Here is a 12,357-nt window from a genome sequence, read left to right on the forward strand (position 1 = left end):
TGAATTTTCAATTCGGAATTTCAATTTCTAAGGTTCATTTCGATTTGGGTTTGTTTGGAATTTACAATTTCTTTGGTATTTTTGGTTATTCCATCATCGGTCATGGCCTCCTGAGATGAAAGGGCCATGGGCGTCCATGGCTGCTGCCGTGTTTGCTTAGTGTGAGAAGCTGATTTGCTTTTAGGTTTGTGTTTCTCTTGCTAATTTTGGATATGTTTGGATTTTGTTTTGCTAGGTTTGTCATTCTTTAAATTTCTGTAAATTTTCTATGAAGAATTGAACATTTGTACATGTCTAAGGTTTAGATTTCAATTGAAATGTTCATATCTAGGTTGAGATTTAGAAAATTTTAGGTTTTGATGACACAACCCGATCCAGAGGATCCGGGCGTGCTGGCCGTCACGTGAGCGTGACGTAACCACAAGTGCGACACGGAAGTGAAACAATAACATACATAAGAAGGAATTCAAACTAATCGCTAGCAGAACAACTACTAGAATAACATGACGAGTTAAGATAAACACATAAATTCAGAGCATAGGTTTAAGTGCAGTCAAGTAGGACTAAAATAAAAGTACATCACCCTCAGGTGAGTCCTACATGTCAAGTGTCTGTCAGAATGCCGGAAAAAGACCTCGAGAGCCACCAACCGCTAACTAGAACCTGGAGGGGCGCAAAACAAAATGAGTGGGTCAGTAAAACCAAAGATTTTCCAAAACATTTCTAACCCCTCATCGTAAAAACCTGTATACTTTCCCAGAAAATAGTATATAAACATATATATATACGCAACATCAAGACTCGGCTCATATCCATCATCATAACATCTCAGAAATGATATGCCATGCCCAAAATATAATCAGAATGCATCAATAACAATCAGGTGAAATAATAAATCAACCGGAGACCCTACAATGGTCCTGTACGGTTGATTCTAAAGCTCAACATCCAATCCAACCGGAGTCACCTTGGTGACCTGTACGGTCCAACTCTGCACGTCATTCGGAACTACATATAGTAGTCTGTACGATGATAGGTGTATAAATACGCTCTAGTGCTTCTCTCATCAATCATCAGCGCGCATAACTAAGGTCACCCACTAGTCGGAATCACATCTAGTGATCTGTACGACTAGCATGTCGGAACCCTCACATGGTCTGTAAGACATCCACCTACTTGGATCCAAGACGAGCGTGCGGTGTGGTGAATAACAATATAAGCACTAACACCTAAGTGTAGGTTATGAGCTTTCAATGCAATTCATATAAAATAACTCAGCTGAATAATAATAAAACTCACATATGCGTCCACCGCGTCAATTCACATATATATGCATCAATTATCAAACTAAATATCTCAACAATTTCATGCATGGCAAATAATTTCATAATTTTCATATAAACGTAATTTCTGGGAAAAACAGTTGTATATAGGTAATACGAAATTAAAACTGCCCACTCACTGATAAGTCGATGAGTCGTAAACCCCTGTGGCGTCCCTGGATGCGCTCGTCCTCGGGATAGGTGTCACCTATATGCGAAACAACTATAAAAACGTTAATTTAAACACATAACCAATAATTCAAAATAACTTCTCATACGATGCTCAATTTGGGTATATGAATATACCACATCGACCTACTCGACGTCACGGACATCGAGAAATTTTTAGAAAAATTTTTTGGCTTGCCACGCGCCCCTACGCGCCGTGGGTGGCACGGGTCCACGCGCACTATCTTCCTCAGCCAGTCACCGGACTGGTTTTTCCGGCGAATTTTGTAACTCCTTGTTCTCTTTCGTTTCTCAACCATTTTCTTCGTATTTTATACCAAAATGAAGCCCCAAACATGTAGAATTACGATAGACTAGTTTAAGGCTCTAAAAATCAAGAAATCTCACCGGAAAATTTCCAAGAAAATTAGCCAAAGTTGAACCACGTGATCCCGACGTCCAAACCCTTCAAACGAAGCACTCCGAGCTTCCTCGGGACCTCACTAAGCTCACTACAAGCTTAGAATGCCCTGAAAATCAACATTTTACGTTTGCATGAACAGTGACCAAAAATGGAGGTTCGGGTTTCACTTCCTAAAACTAGTACCAATCGACTCAAAACGTCTCAAGGATGAAGATGCTTACCTTGGTTGCCTCGATCCACCGAGTTTTGGAGGGTTTTGGGTGAGGCTGTACTATCGAGGGTGAGAGAAAGAGTGAGTCGAGATGGAGGAGAGAGAGAGAGGCTACGGGATGGAGAGAGAGAGAGAGGGTTTGATAACCACATTCAATCCACACCATCCATTCCTAAATCCCTAACCAAAATAACAAAAATCAAATTTAATAATCCAACTCACTTATATAATTTTCTTCTAAGCTTGTCTAATATTTGAACCAAATAACGTCACACACACACGTACCTTAATACCCGCTAAGGGTAATCCCGTCATTTCACATTCCCGTCAAATGCACCTCCAGGACGGGCTGTGACATTTGAGCTGGGTTTTTTGCTTTTTGCTAATTCCATTGTTCCAATCTGCATCTTACTTATGAAGATAATGTATTTTCCTGTTTATTTTTTTCCCAAAATCTGGATCAAAGTTATAGAATGCTAGGTTATGAGAATCATCTTTGTTCTCGGGCTTAAAAGATATGAAAAGAAATCAGTTGTTGCTGCGTTTTGTGTTGTAGGATGAGCAAGGGAGTGCAATAAGAGGAATGGATTGGGGAAGATGGTGCAATCAACAGCGGTGGGGAAGAAAAAGTGTTGGTGCATGTGGAGGAAAGGGAAGGCCCGCATTCCTAGGCCTTTTTTTATTTGTTTAGTTTTTTAATTTTTTAAAAATTTTAAATCTTTAATTTTTTTTATAATTATGTGGGCCCATATTGACACATGGTGCCCAATCATTATCCACGTGGACACCGAGTCATCAGTTAACAGCTGATTAGGGAAATTGATTTTCTATATCATTTCTCGCAAAGATACGACATCACCTTTTTTTCACAGTGGATTCAAGGGAATATATGTGGACTAATCCAACCAGAATATGGACCATATAAATACTTATGGTTTTGGTTGATGAATCGACAAACTGGTCACATGTTTGTCCACACACATTGCTGCTAAACCTTATGGCCGATTAAGGGCTCACCACCCTACTTATCCCTTACGGTCCGGGAGACTGGATAATGCCATAGAGTTTATATCGACGGTTTTCGATAAAGTATAGCATGTATTTTGGGTTTATAATTGAACATTGAATTCCTATGTTCACCTTAAATAGCTTCACCTAGTGATCATAAAGCGCAATTCAAATTATCACCCGAATTTTGGTAAACGTACCAAGTTTTCGGTTTCTGCCTAGGGCTATGCAATCCTTGTACGTAGTTATGTTGGTCTGCCTTGAGGCCCATTGCCACCTAACCTATATGACGTTACAGTTGGTTACTTGGTACGAACCTAACGATTTTCGTATTTATGCATTTGGGTGTGCATTCCATGTGCCAAGTTGCGCCGCTACAACGTACCACCATTGGTACTCAAAGAAAGATGTGTATTTTTTGTCGATCATGATTCTTATTCACCTTCGCTCTTTTAGAACCCTTGCACACGATCTCTTTATCGCTCATTTGTGGGTTGTCACTTTAATGAGACAGTCTTCCCGCCGTTAGGGGGAGATAAGAACATCAACGTTTCTGTAGAACGGCATGAATTTGCGTGGACGTTTCCCACTATGTCTCATCTCAATCCTCATACCGCACAAGTGTGATAAGCAAGTGCGATGAATTCTAGATTTCAGAATGTTGCTCCAGACGTATTCCTCTGATCTAGCTAAAGTGACGAGGTCATATACTAGCTGTAAACATGCCTGCAAGGATAAACGTACTTAACGGACGTCGAGGCAACATCCCTGGAGGGTGTGCCGCCCCTGTTAGACAGTTTGGACGCCCCTGTTGGACGGTCTGGTACATCGGTGGATAACCAATCAATCTGTCTTGGCCTGGAGCATGACTGATCATTCGGTTCGTAGGATTCACTTCCCTAGAAGAGGAAGACACGGTACAACAATGAATCTAAACTCGATCGTTGTCTCAAATCATTTCCATCTCATGAGATTAATCTGGATTTCTCCCGAGACTTAAAAGTTCTTGGTCCAATATACTAGTTTGGATGAGAAAATGGAATTGAAATGAGATTATCATCGATGATGTTTTCACTTATATGATAGCTACCGACATAAATGAAAAACAACGATATCGAACCGTGTTCCGTTGATTAAGTGACAACGTAGAACTAATTTGACAACTGAAATTACAATCCAGGTCAAATTCTTTACCAAAGTGTGTATTGGACATGTCGTTCCTACACTGCCCAAGGTAACCATGTTGTGTTCTAAGTGGGAAAGGAAGCGTTATGAGATGAATGAAATGTGCGATATGATGCACGCCTTACGATGCAAAGTTTCTCTCAAACGTCCTGTGATTGATAACAACATTATGAAATGTGGTTAGTGTTTCTCCATAGGGATATAGATATGGAGATTTACATGTAAGTTCTCGAAGAATTACATGGACTGGTTCAAATAGTTCCAAAACCACAGAACACCCTCTTAACTTGCTTGAGGCGTTCACTTACAATCCGAATGATGTGGTATACCCGTCTAAGTGATTATTTAATCAGTCAGGGATATGAATTATGCCCTTGCATGTTAAACTATGAAGTCTTATTCCAAATTGCTAGAGTTATAGTTTATGTCATTGACACGAATCTCACTAAGACTCCGGAAGAGCTTGAGAAAACTGTCTCGCACCTAAAAATGGAATTTGAGATGAAGGATCTTGCGAAAACTTGTTTATGCCTTAACCTGAAGTTCAAGCGTTATTCTGACGGTATTTTGGTCTACCAGTCGAACTACACCCTAAATGTGTTACCTTTGAGTATACCTATGATCGTCCATACATTATATGCAAATGAAACCCTTGAAGAGGTTATGGAATCTGAAATTCCATATCTAAGTTCAACTTTGCTCTTCGTTGTACTTAGATCATTTTATTTAGACATGACATCTCATTCACTGTTGATCTTGGTAAAGATGCAGCACCGCACCTACACGCATCCACTGAATTGTTATTAAAGACATACCCTGAAGGTACTACATGGGCAAATCCCAATGCATCTCAGCGGATCTAACCCCCCTAATCCTCGAAATGATGTTTGCCTTGTTTGTTATGCTGACGCAGGTTACTTATCAAACCCGCACAAGGCAAAATCCCCAAATGGTTATGTCTTTACCGTTAGGGATATTGCAATATCTTAGAGGTCCATGATATGACCTTAGTTGCGAAATCCTCGAATCGTTCTAAGACTCACCTCACTTCACTACCCCACAAGTGAGACATGGTTAGGAGTTCTTGTTGAGCATATTCGAAGTACTTGCTGTGTTTTCATCCATTGTTGAGTCCCAACGACGATCCATGAAAATTATGCCGCATGTATCAACCCGACCAAGCCAAGCCATGATACATCAACAAAGTCAACGCCAAGACATATTGCGTCTACATCAGCAAAGCATCAGGAGATTGAAGTCATGCAAGCCGATCTCGACAACCTTGCTGACCTCTATACGATGTCACTGCCGAAGTCAACCTTCCAGAAGCTTGTCCGAGGAATTGGTATGCCTAACTATTCATATGAAATGCTTGTAATTCTCATTTGGAAGTTATGTCAAACTCAGGGGGAGTATCCAGAAGTATAATCACTTGATCTTAATGTAACTCTTTTTCCCTACGATTAGGAGCATTTTTCCCACTGGGTTTTTGCTACCTAACTAGGTTTTAACAAGGCACCCATCCTGGGCTTATTTGTACCATACTTGACCAATCCCGAAACTACTGAGCACCGGTCAACGTTATACCGTCAAGGACCCAGAAGAGCTTCCCTTCCACTAGGAGGCCAATCACAATGCGACACGTGTCGACATCAGAAGCCAATCACAGCGCGACACGTGTCAATATCAGAAGCCAATCACAACACGACACGTGTCAATGTCAAAACAAAACTAGAAACTCTCTTCTATAAATAGGGATCATTCTCCCACAATAATCTCTAATGTCATTTTGTATTAAACTATTCACTAGAACTCACAAAATGAGAGCTTGAACCTATATATTTGTGTAAACCCTTCACAATTAATGAAAACTCCTCTACTCCGTGGACGTAGCCAATCTGGGTGAACCACGTACATCTTGTGTTTGCTTCCCTGTCCCTATTCATTTACGTACTTATCTTCACTAGTGACCGAAGCAACCAAGCGAAAGTCATAAACCTGACATTTTCTGTTGTACCAAAGTCCTCGCTGATTTTGTGCATCAACATTTGGCGCCGTCTGTGGGAACGACACTTATTCCCACTCTCTTCAGCTTTGGCAAGCTGGTTTCCACCGCTCGTACACTCTCTTTTGGCTAAGCATCTCTCTCCGACATGGGGAGCGAAAGAAGCCATAGCACACAGAATGACACCCCCTTTGGACCTAGTATGAAGCAACGAAAGCAGGAAGGAAATAGAGTTACTCTTCAAGCTAAAGTCGATGAGCTAGAGATTCAGAATAACAAGTAGCGATGAAGAATGAAGTCCTCCAGGAACAATATGAAAAACTTTTCGAGATGCTTCACAAGGCTAGGCATGCTCAAACACATAAGCTCGTCGCCCCTGTTGAGGTCAACAATCATCTGAATGCCTCCCAACACGGAGGGTTACCGATATCCAACACGGACATCCCTGATAGGGATCGAGCTACACATCAATGTGATAATCAACATGAGACTTCTCTCAACCCAGCCGCTTCAACCCGAAGCAGAAGAAGTAGAGGAAAGCACATTTTCACAGAGGGAGTGGAAGGATCAAAAGCCGTCTATCGCGATTGTCGAGACTTCCTAAAGCAACGTCGAGAGAATCTCATCCACATAAGCTCGAAAATCAATGACCCAAGAGTTTCTGAAAGACTCGGTCCTCTTCCACGACTCAGGCCAGCAGCCAATCTAGGGAATGGGCAACAAGTCCCAGAAGAACATGAAGGTACAGGGGACTCGGAAATATTCCGACATACTTACTCTAGGAGTCAGTGTGATGAGTCCAAGGAAAAATCACGCTATCTTGATCAAACTTTCCTACTTACAAGAGGCGATAGGGACTTACGGAAGAAAACTTCAGTGGTGCACGACTCCACTCAGGACCCCCTTGTCCTATAGCTCCTGGAGGAAGTAAACAAGTTGAAGGCTGAACGTCAAGCTGGGATACCTGACTGGAACCAACCCAGGCCTGGCCCCCTCACAAGAAGGATCCTCAACACCCCCCTCCAAGCGAAGACAAAGCACAAGCTTGACTTACAACTCTATACTAGAAGGGAAGACCCGATTAAACACCTTAACCTCTTTGAGTCCACCATGGTATATCGGAGACACACCGACGAAGAACGGTGCCTTCTCTTCCCCTCCACCCTATCTGGCGGAGCTTTAAACTGGTATTGTCGTCTTCCACCTGAGACAGTAGACTCATTTGAAGAGTTGAGGAAGCTGTTTGTCTCTCAACACATCTTTCAGACCGATCGCTTGCATTCTGCAGATGACTTGTACACTATTTGCCAGAAGCCGAACGAGTCATTACAAAAGTATGCTGGCCGTTTCAGCCATGAGTATTCTCGCTGTGCTGAGGCAGATGACAAGACCGCCCTCAAGGCCTTCACGGCAGGCTTACGTGACTGTTTCTTCAAGTACATGATCAACGCCAACACTTGGAAGACTTACTTTAAGGTGATGGCACAAGCTTACAACCATGCCTCCGCCGAGGTAAGGACATATCAAGGGAAACCCCCTACAGTCACCCCTTATCAGCAGGTAGGGAGTGGAGGCCAGATCCAACCAAATGAGAAAACCTCAACCTTCCAAACGGTAGCAGCACACCCCCTGCCTCATTTAATGCTTCGCCAAGTCAGCAGACATATCAATCCCGGGGCAAAAGGAAAGATTTCCATCCTTACCAATCTCATTTTAATAAAAAGAATAAGGGGCACTATCGCGATAACTCGGGATATCATCACAATAACGCCCGTCCCCAGGCAGTCAACGTTGTAGACCAATCACGTGCCAAGACAGGCCCTACCCCAAGGTATGAGACATACACACCTTTGAACGCTACATGCGCGTCCATCTACCCCAGTATAGCTCACCTGATACCAAAGCCAAAGCCGAGACAGCCAGATTACAAGTCCACGAAGAACACGGGCGTGTTTTGTTGCTACCACGAGTATAATGGCCATGATGGCGAGAAGTGCATCATCCTCCGTGATCATATTGAAGCTTTGGCACGTGACGGAAAAATTGATCAGTTCCTCCTTCACCCTCCAAGGGATAACCGTAACCAACGCCATATGAATGTGATATATTCCATAAGCGGCGGCACACCCATGTCTGAATCTTCCAATAGGGCCATGAAAAACAGTGAACGAACTTTGAGACTTGGCCATCAAGTGTTTCACGTGGAAGACATCAGGGGAGGCAAGTATCAAAAGCCTAACTGGGATCCAATATGTTTCTACCCTGAGGAAGAAAGAGGTATCATCTACCCTCACAACGACCCGCTGATCGTGGAGGCTCACATAGCAAATTTTGATGTGAAACGAATCCTGATAGACACAGGTGTTTCAGTCAATATCATGTTTGTTGAAGCTTTCAAGGCACTTAATGTAGCTGAGCACTTGCTCGATCGCTCGATTTCTCCTCTGATAAGCTTCTCTGGCGATATCGTACAACCTTTAGGGAGTATACACTTACCCCTCACCATTGGTACAGGCCCTTACACAGCTACTATTACCACTAACTTCCTAGTGGTCAATTGCCCGACGGCATACAATGTTATCTTTGGGCGCACAGGCATCAATGATCTCAAGGCCATGGTTTCCACACATATGTTGTTGATGAAGTTTCCAACCCCTTTCGGCAATGGATACATCAGGGGAGATCAACTTAGTGCTCGATCATGTTACAACACTTCAGTTAAGCACAACACCTGCATGTCCCCAAGGAGACCCTCTCTGTACATAACCAGGTAGTAAAGACCAGTCAAGATGAAGCCAACTCGGATTTTCATGATAGCGACAGTCAACCCGACGACCCTCGAGATGACTCATTCACCCAGCAAGCACAACCCGCTGAAGAGTTAGAGAATGTCTCTATCTCCAAAGACCATCCAGATCGCATGGTGAAGATTGGCACCACTTTGTCACCACCCCTTCGGTTGTCGCTGATCTCATTTTTACAAGAGAACGTTGAGGTCTTCGCTTGGTCATATAAAGATATACCGGGCATCTCTCCCGATATCATCTGTCACCACTTGAGTATTGATCCCAAGACCAAACCAGTAAAACAGAAGCGAAGATCTTATGATGTTGAACGATACGAGGCGATGAAAACAGAAGTTGAAAAACTCAAGGACATAGGCTTCGTCCATGAAGTCAATTACCCAACATGGGTAGCAAATGTTGTCCTTGTTAAGAAAAATCCGACCAAGGAAAGTCTCCTGCTTCAAAAGGTCTTGTGGAGAATGTGTGTCGACTACACCGACCTAAACAAAGGATGCCCGAATGATAGTTTCCCTTTTCCTCTCGTTGATAGACTTATAGACTCTACGGCAGGGTGTGAGCTCTTGAGCTTCATAGACGCTTATTCAGGATACAACCAAATCCTCATGAACCCCTCAAACCAAGAACACACGGCCTTCACTACTGACAGGGGACTATATTGCTATAAAGTCATGCCTTTCGGCCTAAAGAATGCAGGAGCAACTTATCAGAGACTGGTCAATTCAATGTTCGCCAAACAGATTGGGAAGAGCATGGAAATTTACGTTGATGATATGCTAGTCAAAAGCAAACATGCTGACCAACACATCACCAACCTATCTGAAACTTTCACCATTCTAAAGAGGTATCGAATGAGGATGAACCCCAACAAATGTGTCTTCGGCGTGGGCTCTGGCAAATTCTTAGGCTTCATGATTAGCCAACGAGGCATTGAAGCTAACCCCGAAAAGATCAAAGCAATCCTCGATATGAAAGAGCCAATAACTTCACAAGACATCCAAAGCCTTACTGGCAAGGTGGCAGCCTTAACCAGATTCATCTCTAAAGCCACAGACAGATGTGCTCCTTTCTTCAAAGCACTCAAGGGAAATAAGAAGCACATTACATGGACGGAGGAATGTGCCAAGGCATTCAGGAACCTCAAAGGGTACATGAGTAAAGCCCCTCTGCTCTCCAAACCAGAAGTTTGTGACACTCTCATTATCTATCTATCGGTTTCGGCTTCAGCAGTCAGTTCTGTTCTTATTCGAATGGACAGTGGGGTCGAAAGGCCCGTCTACTACGCTAGCAAGGCCCTACAAGATGCGGAGACACGATACTCCAACATTGAGAAATTAGCTCTAGCATTGGTCATGTCTGCTCGAAAACTTCGCCCTTATTTCCAAGCACACGCCATCATCGTGCTTACCAATCACCCTCTTCGACAGATACTCCAGAGTCCTGACACGTCTGGGCGAATGATCAAATGGGCGATAGCATTAGGTGAGTTTGACATCTCCTACCACCCAAAACCAGCCGAAAAAGGTCAAGCAGTAGCAGATTTCATCGTCGACTTCACGTATCCTGTTGACATTGCTTCTACACCTGAAGCAGTAGCTTCATTACCATCGGAAGCTCAGAAGATAGAATCAGCAACCCCAGCATGGAGTCTGTATGTTGATGGCTCATCCAACCAACAGGGCTGCGGAGCAGGATTAGTCCTCACTACCCCCGATAAAGTGGCGATGGAATACGCTCTTCGTTTCAAATTCAAGGCATCGAACAACGAGGCCGAATACGAAGCCCTTCTAGCAGGCTTACGTTTGGCCAAACACCTCGGGGTTAAACGAATTGATATCTTCAGTGACTCTCAATTAGTGGTCAACAAGTCACAAACAACTTTGATGCTAAGGATAGCTCTATGGCAGCATATCTTGTGCAAACGCGACTTTTGCTCAAGCACTTCCAATACCAGATCACCCAAGTTCCTCGAGCGGTAAACAGTCATGCAGATGCTTTGGCTCGCCTCGCCTCGGCAGTGGAAGACAAGATTGGGAGAAAAATTCATGTCGAATTGTTGGCAGCACCAAGCACCATGGTCGCGGAAGTGTGCAATTTATAACAAGAAGATAGTTGGATCACCCCAATTTATAAATTCCTTGCTCATGGCACCCTCCCAATTGACAAAGTCCAAGCTAAGCAGATTCAATACAAGTCTGCCCGCTACCTGATCATTAATGACCAACTCTACAAGCGCGGTTTCACCATGCCATACATAAGATGCCTTACACCTGCGGAGGCGGAAATTGTCCTTCGGGAAATACATGAAAGAGTTTATGGAGATCATGCTGGGTCTCGATCCCTAGCACACAAGACTTTTCGCCAAGGATACTATTGGCCAACACTCCACCAAGATGCCATTAGAATATCTCGCTCGTGTGATAAGTGTCAACACTACGCAACTATCCCTCACTCCCCTCCCGAGCCGCTCACTCCTATGATCAGCCCTTGGCCCTTCGCCCAATGGGGACTTGATTTGATCGGCCCAATGCCTGCAGGGAAGGGCAAGGTCCGCTATGCAATCGTTGCAGTTGACTACTTCACAAAGTGGGCTGAAGTAGAACCCTTGGCAACCATTACTGAGGCAAAAATAGAAGACTTCGTATGGAAGAACATCCTCTGCAGATTCGGCATTCCCAATGCGATAGTCACTGACAATGGGCGGCAGTTCGACAACAAGAAGTTCAGGATGTTCTGCTCTAAGTTCAACATCAACTTATGTTTTGCCTCTCCAGCCCATCCCCAGTCTAATGGACAAGTCAAGGCCGTTAACAAAATAATCAAGCGCACTCTGAAAACTAGCTTGGACAAAGCTAAAGGTTGTTGGCCAGAATTCATACCCCAAGTTCTTTGGTCATACCGCACTTCATATCGAACTTCCACAGGAGAAACTCCATTCTCACTTGCTTTTGGTACAGAAGCAGTTGTCCCGGTTGAGCTTGAGCAAGCAACATACCGAATCCAGAACTACATGCAAAGTGAGAACGACAAACAACTCACCCTCAACCTGGATCTAGTCGAGGAACACAGAAATCAGGCTCACCTGAGGAATGTCGCCTACAAGCAGCGCATTTCCAACTACTATGACTCAAGGGTCAAACCTCGCTCTTTCAAAGTGGGAGACTGGGTACTGAAGAAAAGATTACTCTGTGATAGAGTCCCGAGTGAAGGAACACTCAGTCCTAACTGGG

The sequence above is a fragment of the Malus domestica genome, chromosome 10 (genome assembly GCF_042453785.1).
Source record: "Malus domestica chromosome 10, GDT2T_hap1".
NCBI classification, from domain to species: domain Eukaryota; kingdom Viridiplantae; phylum Streptophyta; class Magnoliopsida; order Rosales; family Rosaceae; genus Malus; species Malus domestica.